This window comes from Arvicanthis niloticus, chromosome 5 (genome assembly GCF_011762505.2).
Source record: "Arvicanthis niloticus isolate mArvNil1 chromosome 5, mArvNil1.pat.X, whole genome shotgun sequence".
Lineage (NCBI taxonomy): Eukaryota > Metazoa > Chordata > Mammalia > Rodentia > Muridae > Arvicanthis > Arvicanthis niloticus.
In genome coordinates this window covers 91,571,083-91,584,304 of record NC_047662.1, presented here as the reverse complement: position 1 = coordinate 91,584,304, position 13,222 = coordinate 91,571,083, and the positions used below count along the sequence as shown (strand labels likewise).

The 13,222-nt window shown below is 42.4% G+C and overlaps 2 long non-coding RNA genes across 2 annotated transcripts in view; one reads left to right on the top strand and one right to left on the bottom strand.

The window, feature by feature from the left end:
* Window positions 1–13,222, top strand: part of LOC143442447 (uncharacterized) — a 122,685-nt gene that overhangs the window by 20,421 nt on the left and 89,042 nt on the right. The gene's annotated exons all lie outside the window — the stretch shown is intronic.
* Window positions 9,516–13,222, bottom strand: part of LOC143442448 (uncharacterized) — a 31,756-nt gene continuing 28,049 nt past the window's right edge. Inside the window, exons 4-5 of the long non-coding RNA XR_013110672.1 lie at window positions 11,552–11,675; window positions 9,516–9,610 (exon numbers count right to left, since the gene is read on the bottom strand). This is a non-coding gene — a long non-coding RNA (uncharacterized LOC143442448). The remainder of the gene's footprint in view (window positions 9,611–11,551; window positions 11,676–13,222) is intronic.

Here is a 13,222-nt window from a genome sequence, read left to right as displayed (position 1 = left end):
GTAAGCTTTATACACGTAAGCTATAACTTTGCACTCAGTTGGGCTTTTCACCAAGACCCCTCAGGGCTTCCACCTTCAGTCCATTGTCAGATGGAAACCATTAGACCCCAGACGGTGTGGTCTAGAAAGAGGCCAACCACAGCCAGTGAGCACCTTACCTCAGCTCTCATAAACTAAGGAGTGAATGGGCTAATCGAGGAACTGAAGAACCATTGTCCATCATTCTGCTTAAAGGCATTCATGTGGAAAAATAGAAAATAGAAAAGGAAGACTTTAGTTTTGCTTCTGTTTTTGTTTTTAAAATGTGTTCACCTTAGTGTGTGTGTGTGTGTGTGTGTGTGTGTGTGTGTGTGTGTGTAGGTAACTTTGGAGGCTACAAGAGGGCATTAGATCCCCTGGAGTTGCAGTTAAAGGCAGTTGTGAGTTGCTAAAATGGGTGCTGAGAATGAAACAGGAATCCTCTGAAAGAGCAACCAGAGTCCTCAACCACTGAGCCATCTCTCCAGCACCCAGATTTTTTTTACTTTTTAATGCTGGGGACCAAACCCAGGACCATGAACATTCTAGGTAAGAACTGAATCCCTGAGCTGGAGCCTGAACTCCAGCACTAAAACAGGAAGTATGACCAAAAGCCCCAGGCTATTTGACTAGCCCACAAATTCTCAAAAGTACTGCTACGGCACACTGTACAGTGTTCAAGTCATTTGAAAAAGACCTTATTTTTTTTTAAAAAGTTCTAAAGTGCCAACAGTTGAGTCAGTTCTTTTCTTTAAGAAAGGGTAATTCCAGTGTTAATTTCATAGAAGTCAACCTATGGCTCACGCTTTTCTGGAACTTAACAGCCATTGGTTCAAACTAAACACAGCAGAACACAAGTGGATGTCTATATTCACTTCCCTGAAGCCAAATAAAATCACCTTCCAACACTGTTAAGAGCCTACTGAAAAACTGTAAGGATAAAAACACCAGGGTAACGGGAGAATAAACAGAAGTTGATAGATCACCACATTTCACAAGATAAAAAAATAAATATAGGGGTTGGAGAGATGTCTCAGCATCTCAGAGTGTTTGTGGCTCTTCCAGGGAGCCTGAGAGCTGCTCCATCACCTATGTCTGATGGCTCATAACTGCCTGCAACTCCAGCTTCCGGCGATCCCACACCCTCTTCTGGCCTCTATGAAGACAGACAGACAGACAGACACACACACACACTAATAAAAATAAGCAAATATATATGATTTGTATTTGTATGTGTATATGTGCATATATGTTCTATTCTCTGGAGGACAGAAGTCAACCTTGGCTGCCACCTGCCTTGTTTTTTGAACCAAGTATCTCATTGACTTGGTACTAAGTAGGTTATGCTAGTTGGACAGTGAGTCCCAGGAGTTTGCTGTCTCTTGTCCCCAGGACTGAGATCACAAACACACTGCCATATCTGGCTTTTAAAAAAGGGTTTGGGGCTAGTTCTGGGAGATTGAACTCAAGTCCTCATGCTTGTAAGCAAATAACTGAGAGCATTCCAGCCCCACAGATGGTATCTGTTTCCCTATGACTTAGCAAACTCATAGAAGATTCCAAAGGTCCAGAATGAACATATTAAAAACCTATGAACTGACTTTGTTGACAACATTTTTTCTCTAGAGAGCCTCAAAACTTTGAAACAGTTTCCTATTACTATTGGACTCTGAGGTTGGGCTGCACAGATGGTAACGGTAAGACAATGACCTTTCGACCTTTCGTGTGCCCAACCTCTTACACACTAGCCCTGCCATTCAAATCTTTTCTGGCACTTTCAAAATTACCGTTAGTAATTGCCAAGTCTAACGATGTGTTTTCAGAGTGACTCAGTTGCCCCTCCTTGGCGTCATCGTGCTGGGCCGCTGATGGCTCCTGCAATCCGGGAGCTTGCCTGGTGCTTTCAGCCTTTTCCCCTTTGTATCACCTTTCATATTTTTACTTCATCCTTTTTCTCTGTTTTCTCCTCCTGAATCTTAGACTTCCCACCTTTAGTCTCAGATTTTTCTGTCATTGTTGGATCTTCTGTTTCTTTGTCTCCTTTTCTGCTTGTCTCTCAAGAGGGTTTCAACTGTATCCTCCAAGTTTTCAGTCGCATCTCCAATTCCAGTGTGCAGGAACGAGGTACCACATTAGGCTTAATGTTGTGCTCTCTAGATTTTGGCTTCTGCCACATTCCTTACGCTACTAAATGATAAGGCTATTAGCTTGCCCGAGGCACTGAATGCTGTTGTACCAGAGTGCCTAGATCACCTGTGCAGATAAGAGGATTTACAATCAACACACCCTGCTTTTGGAGAGCGGAAAAGGTTGGTGATCATAGCTGGTTACACAGTGTCCTGGTCTAGTTTCTGGTGCTATAACTAAATATCAGGCTAAGTCATTATGAACTGTTAAGGTTTGTTTGGTTAATGGTATTTTGAGGCTGGAAATGAGGAAGCATCTGGCGAAGGTTTCCTGCTGTAACACACTGGAGGACATCAGAGCAAGTCATCCAGTTCAGACTATCCTTTCTTTTCTTTTAAAAACATCTTCAGGCTGGGCAGTGGTGGCACATACCTTTAATCTCAGCACTTGGGAGGCAGAGGCAGGCGGATTTCTGAGTTTGAGGCCAGCCTGGTCTACAGAGTGAGTTCCAGGACAGCCAGGGCTACATAGAGAAACCCTGTCTCGAAAAACCAAAAACCAAAAAACTAAATTAAATTAAATTAAAAACACCTTCAGGATGTCCTCTGACCACAATTATTCCCCAAACATCTCACCTCCAGATATTATAAACATATTAATAATAGGGATTAAGTTTCCAACATCTTTTAGGAGGCAGCACACAGGCAGAGTGCCAGGATGGCCAACAGTAACCACCCTGGACTCATGAGTCTTACCCAACTTACCCCGGGGAAGTACTCATCTGTGTTCCTATACACACTGAAAGCTGAAGCATGGTGTTTGTGAGAACGTTCACTCTCTCCAGACAGAAATCTTTGCAAGCCTATCCTGGACCCTTCCAGACTCTGCCTGGTGGATGTTTGCTTGATGATCACAATTACCTCTAAAGACTGAGTCCTTCTAAAGCACCGCAGAATGTGTGGGGAGTCACGAGAATGCCCACGGTTTCAAAGGGCTTAGTTAATCATGGCAGAGACAACATAATGGAAAAGCATGTATCATGCTATGGAAGGTCATGATTCAGAAGGCATGACACGAAATGGTCAGACAAAATATATTGCTTCATTAGTCACTTGACACATTGCCGAGACAAAAGCAACTTAAGGAAGGGATAGTTTATTTTGGCTCGTGGTTCAAGAGTACAGCCCATCATGTCACAGAGGTCCTGGCAACACTGCATCCCCACTCAGGAAGCAGAGGTTGCTGGCTGCTGGGGCCTAGTTCCCTCCTCTTTTCAGTCCTAGCCATGATGTGATGAGATGCATTACTCTTTCAGGGTGGAGCTTCCCATCTCCGTTAGCCTAATCTAGGAACTTCCTCATGGACATCTCCAGAAGTTAGTGTCCATGGCAGTTCTAAATCCCGCCAAGTTGGCAATCAAGATTAATCATCACAGTCCCCAGGACCATCCCTACTTCCTCTAAGTAGGCTCTGCCTCCTAGAGTTTCTATAACTTTCCAGAATTGCAAAATGAGACGGAGACATAGCATTCAAAATATAAGCTTATTAGAGGACATTTCATATTTAAACCATACGGCACTTATAACCCTTACCACAGTCTGTGGTTTCTTGTCTTTTTTATGTGAGCATGGAACTCTTAAGGGCTGCACTATGTTTTCTTACCTCTTGGAAATCATTACAGAGTTTTTACCTAGGACTCTGTGTATTAACTTAATTCCTCTCTGTTTAAATTTTCTCTGGTCCTTTAATGTTTATGAGCATACCATAAACATTTGCTGATGCTTGATTCATAGTTAATGATGGGAACTGAAAGATGGCAGAAACTGTGTTTGCGTGCTGAGAACGTGTTGGCTGGTGGTCTCTGCTGGTAGCTAAGCTGCTTTTCCTCATAACCATCATGTCAGGATGGTTTGGCTTCTGCTTCTATGGGGCCCATACCCAGTGACTCAGTCAATAGAGGATGGAAGACATTGGGAGAAAAAAAAAAAAACAAGCGTGTTGTCAACATACAGATTTATCTTATTACTCCCTAAACAAAACCTTATAACACTATATAGATACCATTTAGTTTGTATAGGTGTTACAAATAATCTGGAGATAGTTTTTAAATGGGTAGAAGGATGTCTAGGTTTACATGCCAGCACTACAGTATCTCAGATGAGAGACTGCAGCATCCAAGATTTTGTTCTCCTCGGGGGCTTCGGGAGCCAGTCTCCTGCACACATCAAGGATAACTGTACATATTAAATGTTCACCTGGTGACAGTTTCTCCAGAGAAGAATTTTTTCCTTTTCTCCTTGTAAAGTACTTTCAGGGCTACTAAATCCCTGTGACTGGAGTAGTTGCAGGTTTTCAAAAAGTCTGGTGACAAGTGTATGACCTTCTTATTCTCAGAGCAGTAAACATTAGGACAGTTCCTACTCTCAGCTCTCTGCCCTTAAGCCCCCGAGGGTAGGCCTTCTCTGTCTTCCCCAGACAATCTCACCTTAGCCACTCTTTCCACCTTCTTAGTGCCCAGAGACTGTTCCCTGCTCTAGTGTAGACTCATTCAAGTCTGTTTTTCTGACACATACTCTCAACCTGTCAGGCCAGTCACAGAATAAGATGCTGTCTCATTCTCTGCTCTCTTCAAATGAGCCTCTTTCTCCATAAATGACACTGTAACCAAGTCCAGGAAACAGAAGAATGGGGAAAAAAATAGTAACTATGAAGTTTCTTAATTCACACAGGGCTGGAAATTATTGTTCCTAGGTGGGAGTTTTCAGTTCACCTTTCTCCAGTCCCACTTTGCTGCCTTCTCCACTCATGTGCATGGGACTCTGGAACACAAGAAGAAAAACTCTTTTCTTATTTGGATATAGAGTCCAAGTAGAATGTTGCATAAAACATTGCCTGTCACACACACACACACACACACACACACACCATCCAAATGAAAATTAAGGCTACCCATAATCTGTCCAAGGTATCACTGTCAACATTTTGACATATTTCTTTCTATGCTTTCTTCCAATCAGAAATGTTTGAATGATACCGTACATATGTCACATTTTGCAAAACAGAATTGCTGTGCATGGTTTTTTTTTGTTGGTTTGGTTTGGTTTTGAAACAACATCTTTCTATGGTCATCCTGACTGTCCTGTAACTCAGTCTGTAGACCAGGTTGACTTTAAACTCACAGAGATCCTCCTGCCTCTGCCTCCTGAGTACTGGGATTAAAGACATTTGCCTCCATACCCAGCCTATACATATATTTCTAGTAGAATATTTTAATAATTCTTTGAGAATTTCATGCTGCATACAATGCGTTTTGATCACAGTCTTCCATCAAGACTTCTTAGCTCTTCCCCTGCCAACCTCCATCCCTGTTCCCACCAACTTCAAGTCCACTTATTTTTTTAATAACCTATGAAGTCCAATTTGTGGATGTTCCAATTTGTCAGGAACATGACCAAACCATTAGGGGGTCATGCCATTAATTAAGCCGTTAGCTGTCAATATTTCCTCAGCTAGGAAGAAGGCCTTGTGATGCCATCTCTTCTCCATGTTGGCTTGTTGACTGGCTTAATCTTGTATAGGTCTTGTGCAGGCAACCACAGCTGTTGTGTGATCATGATTGTAGTGGCCCTGTCCTGTCCACAAGACACCAACTCCCTCCAATCATACCTGCCCTTTGGCTCTTACAATCTTTCTGCCCACCTCCCTTACCTCTTCCACAATGGACCCCGAGGCTTGTGGGAGAGGAGCCTGACACAGATGTCCCATTTGTGGCTGAAGACTCCTTAGAGAGTTATTCTGTCTACTGTAACCAGTTGTGAGTTTCCATGTTAACCATTATCTGCTGCACAAATAAACTTCTCTGATGAGGTCCGAGAATAGCTATGCATATATTTTTTATGCTTATAACAAATAATGAGTGTGTGCATAGATGAATAAGTAGAATTCACATACAAATTTTAATTGATTATGTGAGTTATATGATTATACCATAATCTATTTTTTTCACCAAATGTTATCATAAATATCACAAAGGCTACCATATTGGTACATCACTGTGTTGATCTTAGGCACAGAAATCTATGGAAGTCTGAGACAAGGCATACTAATTTGTAATTGTCATTGGTGGCCCCTGTATTACTCACAGCTGACAGTGCATATTAGCATGCTTTCAATTTTTTGATCAACTGCTAAGCAAGAGTTACAGCGGTTTTCCTTCCTACAGCATGAAGAGCTAGCAAGCCAGAAGCACACAGAGTGTCTGCATAACCTACACTCAAGGGAGCCTCCTGCCTTCCTGTTTGCACAGACTCTATGTGCTCTAGAGTTTTCCAGCCAGGACATTTTGAGGACACAGAACTGACAATGAAAAGTTCTATACTAATGTTATTATAAACAAGCATTAGCCATTAATTACTTGGGGCGCTTCAGATGAAGGTTCCACAATGAGACCAGAGTGGCAAATAAGGATTATAAGGATTACTTGCCTTGTGATTAAAAACAGAAAGCTCTTTATATACAGACTATTAACTCTTTATAGGTAATTAAGAAGGTCTGGCTTCCCTTGAGACCTGATGATCACATTGAAGAGTCACACCCTCATCTGTCTGCTCCAGCAGCCCAGGCCTTTGTCCTCCTGGTGAGACAGAATCTGCATGGCTGAGACTTGAGTGATGAGGGTCACCGGGAGGGCTTGGTTCTCTGCATTTTGCAGGGTGCTGGCTGCCAACTTCCATCACGTGGGGGCCAGAATAGACTCAGGAGCATTGGTATCAGGCCAGGCTGCCTGTCTTCCCATCAGGCATCTCAGCCAGCCGGCAACAAACACTGCCTGGTCTAGCTATTGAGAACTGAATAATTGGCAGAGACTTAAATGCCTGCTGACTTGCATTGGGTGCACCCATTTGAATTTTAAGTCTTTCATTAGAGCACAGAGCATCCCTTTTAAAGACTCAGGTCCTATGATAATGAACTCTTCCTAGAACACCAGGAAGGCTGGATGGTTCTTCCTGACTTTCCTCATCTGGCTGTATTTAAACAAGATAGCGCATTCTGGGGCAATTAGGAGAAATGGAATAAGATGAGTGAGATTCACTTTGCTTTTCAAAGAAAGTCGGCAACACATCTAAAAATGCTTCCTTGTCTACATAGATAGCTGAATGTGCCTTCTAAGGACTATAGGAAGGGAACCTTGAAATATTGGACATTGGGTGTGTGGTTCCTGGTGAACTAAGTCAGTCACAGCCCCCAGAAGGCTCTGTAAGGTTATGGTGGTGTGGTTTACCTGTGCCAGGGGAGAGTTCTGTCCTGGTTTCAATACATCCGTAAGCCCTTACTGAGACAGCAGGTGACTAGGAGGGAGGCAACAATGGTTCAATGCATTTTTCAAAAAATCTTTTAGGAGGCTGGATCAGCCTACATGGAAATGTAATTGTGATTCTCAGCAGGCTTAGACTTAGTCACAACGAGCCAGAATAAAGTGTTTTTATACAAGGCATTCATTCATTCATTTTTATTCATTTATTCTTTTACAGTGCCGCTATTAAGTGCCAGGTTGTGGGTAGGAACTGGTTTCTATCCCTAATGAATTGAAATTAAGGGAAGAGAAGGGTGTTGGGTACAGGGAGCACAGGGCAGAGAAAGAAGATAAGAAAGTTCGGAGTGATAATTAGTCAGGTGGCAATTGGTGCTGGCACCAAAATTCAGATGGGGAAGAGCTTATTGGGACGGGTGTGGGGAAAGGGTCGGAGTAATAAGCTTCCAAGACAAGAGTTTATCTGTGTCTTGAATGATGGGGAAGGGATTTTCAGGTACATCAAGACGTAGTAGAAAAGGCAGAGGAGCAACGCAAGGGGTGGACAGCATGGTAGAGGACCAGGGAGACAGTTCAGTGGAGAAAAGCATCCATCCTGCAAGTCCTAAGTTCAGATCCCCAGCACCCACATAGAAAGCCAGACATAGTTGTGTATCCCTGTTGCACTGGCACTGGGGGACAGAGACAGGGGGAGCCAAAGAAGTCCTTGGTTGGCCAGCCTCCCCCAAATGGCAAGGTTCCTGGTCAGTGAGAGAGCTTATCTCAAGGCAAAAAGGGGAACAACAATTGGTATCTTGTTCTGACTTTCTTATCTATAAATACAGGCATCTATACCCACACATTCACATATGTGCAACACACACACACTATAAAAAGAGAAAGAAGTTAAAATCAAGCTGGGCATGGTGGTGCATCCTTTTAATCCCAGTACTTAGGATACAGATGCAGGCAAAATTCTGAGTTCAAGGTCAGTCTGGTTTACATAAGCAAGTTCCAGGATAGCCAGAGCCTACATACTGAGACCCCAGTGCCATTCCCCAAATAAATAAAGCAGCATGGTGTTTCATGGTTCTATAAGTAGGTATCTTTGAATAGTTGGGGGCATGGGGAAAGGTATAACAAAAATAAGACCAGAGAGTAATGAGGGGCAAGATCAAGATGGGCTGCATCACTGAGGCAATGTTTCCAGTAGCTCTAGCTAGAACCTGGAACCACTGGCCCAACTTCTGGATAACTACATTTACCTTTTCATCCAGGACTATGGACCAAGGAAGTCTACGAAGAACAGAGAGTATGACACATCTACTGCCTGACATTGTGGATACATAACTGAGTACAGATAGGCATCTCTCTGGGCTCTGCTTCCACACCACTGTTCATCATGAACTGGTACTCATGGAGTTTGGTTAAGAAGTCATCCCATGATACTTCCATCCAGCCTTCTTTCTTCACTTTTGCCTTCAGCGACATCAAACTAGCTGTCATGTCTTCTTCTCATCCAGGCGTCCTATGTTTTACTCTGCATATCTGCCCAGCCAGTCTAATGAACTTAATCAAAAGGGGAAATTAGATCACTGTGGCGTGAGTTGTTTCAGTAAGAGGCTACTGGCCTAGAGGAGAGCTGCTTAGTTTGTAAGCACTCATAAGTCATTAGTCAGGTAATCTCTTATAGAATTTTGCAGACGATGGGTGCCAAGCTCATGAATCCATAGCTGGTAGAGAGGATGGCTTATTTATGGTGGGGAGGTGGGAGTGGGGGGGGGTAGGTGGGGGCACATCCTCATGTGGCAGGAGGAGGGGGGATGGGATAGGGGATTCCTGGGTGGTGGTGGGGAATGGGGTGGGGGGATAAAATTTGAAATGTAAATATAATATCCAATTAAAAATATAATGAAAAAAAAAGAAGTTATAAGCCTTATATAAAGCTAGGATTTCGTGCTAGAAATTAGGAGCAAAGGGGACATTATATACCTAGGACTATAGAACCCAGAAAAGAGAGTTAACAATAATTTTAGGAGGATACCAAGTTAAAAAAAAAAAAAAAAAGTAGCGCGTTTACCTTTTCTTAGTCCTCCAGTGTGATTCTCATGCTCCGTGAGTCTCTCAGGTTATCGATAGTGACCTCCCCAGTAGATCTCCGGCAGCCTGGGAGTGCTTAGGCAAGCATCACAAATTTATTTATTTATTTATTTATTTTTACTTCTTTTTTTTTTCTTTTTTTTTTTTATTAGATCTTTCATTTACACTTCAGATACCATCCTGTTTCCCCATTCCCCCCCCCTTAGAAAACCCCTATCCCATGCCCCCTTTTCATTTTGCATTTATACATTTTTTTAAGAAATGTTAATCATAGGCTTTATAAGTTTGGTATTGTTCAATCAGAGGTGTAACCCACTACCCAACCTAGATATATCAACTATCTTTGACTGGTGGAGATACATGAACATCTGCTTCCCTGTCTCCCCCCTCTATCTCTCTTTCATCACCTAGCTTCTCCTCTCCTTCTTCTTCTCCTCTTCTTACTCCTTTTCTTCCTCTCAGTACTCCTCCCACCTTAGCTCCTCCTACACATCACCCTTCCTGTTAAAAGGAAACTTTTCTCTCAAAATACAATTAGAGCATAATTATGCCTATTTGTACCAGTGAGGTACAAGATAGTCCTAATACCCAGTCCATCCTTTTGTTGACTAACCAGCACCTCTGTCATCTATCCTAACTAAAACACTTAGTTCTGAACCTGGCTTTTTCCTTGGCTTTAGGATGAATGTCAGCTGATGACCATACACTCAGATCTTTTCTCTCAAAGTAAATAGCTATAAGTTTTCAACCCCATTTCAGAGGCATCACAAATTTATATACAGCTGTTATGGCATTCCTCCCTTCTTAGGGGCTTCCAATCCTTTTATTGGTTTGTTTAGGTCCTTTTAATAAAATATCCCTAAACCTGACACAGCAGAAAGCCAAATGGAGAAATCCATCTATCCCCTTTGCGTGTTTGGACAGGACCTTGCTATGTGGGTCTGGTTGGCCTGGTACTCCTGTAGCCCAGGCTGTCTTCAAACTCTACAATCCTCCTGCATCATCCTCTCAATTACTGGGATTATAGATACCCATCACAATGCCCAGTTTCATTTATCTTCCTCTTTCTCTTTGCTCATGTCACTTGAGCACCTTTTATGTGTTGCTGGTGGATGTAAAATTCTCCCCAAACTGTGACTTGCTAAAAGCATTCAATCCCATATTCTGTACATTTTTGTTTCAATACTTATCATTCCCCAACATACAAAGTGCACAGGACAATTGATGGCCCCTGAAGCACACATCTGAACTCAATCTGAGTCATAGTGTGATTTAGTGTTTCAGGAATTCTATCTGCCATAATAGATCATGAGGAAATCTGCAGGGGGCAAGAGTCTTGCAAATCAACCCTGACAGGAGGGAGCCCTTGAACTCACTGCTGTAAAGTTCCACTTCAGGATGTCTCCTCAGCATTGGTGGAGTGAAGAATGGGCTCTGGGCTAAGAAGACAGATTATCTCATGGACCTCAGTCTCTTAATCTATAAACAGAATTCCACTGAGATGGCCTCTACAGTTCTTGCCATCTGGAAAGTTGTACAGCTGCAGAAAACTGACGGGGCAGTGATAATCAAAACTCACGGGGCCAGACAGGGTGCTATGCACCTTTAATCCCAGCACTTGGGAGGCAGAGGCAGGTGTATCTCCATGAGTTCAAGGCCAGCCTGTTCTACATAGTGAGTTCCAGAGTTCCAGGACATCCAGGGCTATGTAGAGAGACCTTGTCTCAAAATCAACAACGACAACAACAACAAACAAACACAAACTAACTAAACAAACAAACAAAAGATCTCATGGGCTAAGCATTCTGCTAGAATTAAATATGGGTAGAATCATAGTTCCTGTAATATCATTTAATGCAGACAAAAATATGAACAACCTCATTTTCCAGGTAAGGAAGATGCCTTTTTCAGATGTCACTTACTTATCTAAGCCTCATAGCTACTTTTTCATATTGCTGTGATAAAATACCCTGACAAAAAAACAAGTTAGGGGAAAGGAGATTTATTTGAGCTCACAGATCCAGGCAGCAGTCCATTATGGTGAAAGAGTCATGGCAGCCGGGGTTTGAAGAGCTTGTCACATTGTGTCCATAATCATGAAGTGCATGATGATGAATGTTGGTCTTCAGCTCACTTTCTCCTTTAAAAAAAGATTTTTGATTTTTATGTATGAGTGCCTTTCCTACATATATGTATGTGTACTATGTGCATGCTGTGCCTTCAGAGGCCAGAAAACATTAGAATCCCTCAAACCAGAATTACAGACTGTTGTAACCTATCCTGTGGGTGCTAGGAACAAAATCTATGTCTTCCACAAAAGCATCAAGAGCTCTTAACTTCTGAGCCATTTTTTCTAGCCCCATTTTCTTTTTTGTTTATACAGACCCATTATAGGGGATGGTGCCACCCACAATGGGCAGGTTTTCCTACTTCAGTGAATGCAATAATGATAATCTCCCACAGGAATGGCCAGAGGCCCACCTCCCAGGTGACTCTAGATCTCATCAATTTGATAATTGGGATTAGCCGTCACACTAATGTCATTGAATTATTAACCATAGGAGGCAAAGTAGACATTCAAATATTGCTCATTCTATATATCATTAATTCTCAACTGTAGTTAATTTTGACACCCACTCCCAGTAGATATTTGGAATTAGCTATTCTATATTGGATATCTGGAGATATTTTGGGTTGTCATCTCTATGGGATTGCTACTGTCAGCTACTGAGTAGAATTCTTAATGTAAAAGAGAAGACAAAGTTAGCTAGATATGAAAAAAGACTTTGTAATGTGGTTTGATTGTGAAAAGTCCTCCTTGGGCTCACAGGTTTGAATGCTGGGTCCCAGCTGGTAATAGCAGAGAAGGAAGTTGTAGAATCTATAGGAGGTGGGACTTCATTGACCAAATTGATTTTGAGTAACACCAAGTTTGTGGAAGAACAAATCCATTTCACCATACCGGCACCCGCCTCCTTCCTGTTTTCCTGGCAAATGGCCTAACAACCATCTACAAGCTTTAAAGTACTGCTAATTGTTGTTTTTATTCTTTGCACAAGGACCCGTGGTGTCAACCAGTACGCCTGGCTTCCACCTGGTAGTGGAATGACCTCAGAGATAACTTCTTGTTCCATTTGATTTTTGACATCATTTCAGAGACAGGTGTGGTGGTGCACACCTGTGATCCAAGCACTTAGGAAGCTGAACCAAGAGGATCCCGCGTTTAAGGACAGGTTGGATCACATAACAAGAATGAGGCCAGCCCAGGCTCTATAGTAATACCCTCTCTCAAAACAACAGCAACAAAGTCAGCTCAGAAGACACTCTACATTCCCATGTGAGAATTAATCATTCTCTATGTGTTGAGGATGATCCAGAGAAAGCAAGGCATGGGATGTGAATCAAACTGGATAAAATACAAGGCTGGACAAAGGATGGACTTCTTTAATGCCAAGGCAGGTGTAGGTTTTATGAACATCACATTTGCTGGTGTTGAAGTAGCCACTCCACCATGAGTAGCTGTGTGACCTTGGGACACAACAGCTTCTGATTCTTCTCTAGTAGTATTGAGATTATTTGTATAAGACGCAAATAAAGCATAAAGTACCTCATGCAGATTAACACCTTGTTAATATTTTTAACAATGCCATGTAACCGTTGTATTTCCTTTGCTCTCAGGTGACCCAT